The sequence below is a fragment of the Colobus angolensis genome, unplaced genomic scaffold (assembly GCF_000951035.1).
Source record: "Colobus angolensis palliatus isolate OR3802 unplaced genomic scaffold, Cang.pa_1.0 Scaffold62, whole genome shotgun sequence".
Lineage (NCBI taxonomy): Eukaryota > Metazoa > Chordata > Mammalia > Primates > Cercopithecidae > Colobus > Colobus angolensis.
The window spans coordinates 7,066,894-7,067,790 of record NW_012119821.1 but is presented as its reverse complement, the minus strand read 5'-3'; positions in this window follow the sequence as shown (position 1 = coordinate 7,067,790).

The following is an 897-nucleotide window of genomic DNA, read 5'->3' as shown; positions in this document are numbered from 1 at the left end:
TGAGATCCGGCCACTGCACTCCAGCCTGGGCGACAGAGCGAGACTCCACCTCAAAGAAAAAAAGTGAAAGAAAGCTAAAACAAGTGTGGCAAAATAGTAAAAATTTGTGAATCTTGGTAAAGAAAATATGAGAGTTCTTGGTATGCCCTTGCAACTCTCTGTAGTTTGAAATTATTCAAAACAAAAAGTTAAAAAAAGAAAGTTTCCGGTCCACCATAAGTATCCTGCTTACCCTTGCACACCTAGAAAGACTCATCCAGTCTTTACCTTGCGATTACCTTAGAGATAAGATTACCTTAGAGATAAGTGTCTTACTCAAGAGATAGCATGTGTGGAAACAGTCCTAAACTAGCAGCCAAAATAGCAAATATTGCTATTAATTGGTTAGGAGATGGTGAACAAGCTAAGTCATCTTTCTGTACCTCTGTTTCCAAATCTGTAAGTGAGGAGGCACGGTTTACTTCAGTTTAAAAAAGACCTTCACCACAATTAATGCCTTGCTTTTGTCTGATGGTCTCCACAAGTGCAAGTCTTTAAGGATAGGCTTTGCAATCTTTCCTTGGGGGTGCCATTTGTAGGGAAGAAGTTTCCAGGCTTCAAAGTGGAACTTGAGGATAATCTATGACACCTCTTCCAATCCTGAGATTATATGAGTTTAAAAGTAAATGCCCTAAAAGAATTGCTCTGTGGGTTCAAGGAGACTCAGCAGAATATTAAATAAATAAAACTATTAGTAAATAGTTTTAACAATAATAAATAAACAAATAAAGCTAATAATGTTTTTCACTTCAGCTCCTTTGGGTTATTTATTCTTAGAACAAATTGACAACTCATGCCCTCATTTTATGGCTTTTAGTACACATGTATAGACTTACCAATAGCATTTTAAGATACAAA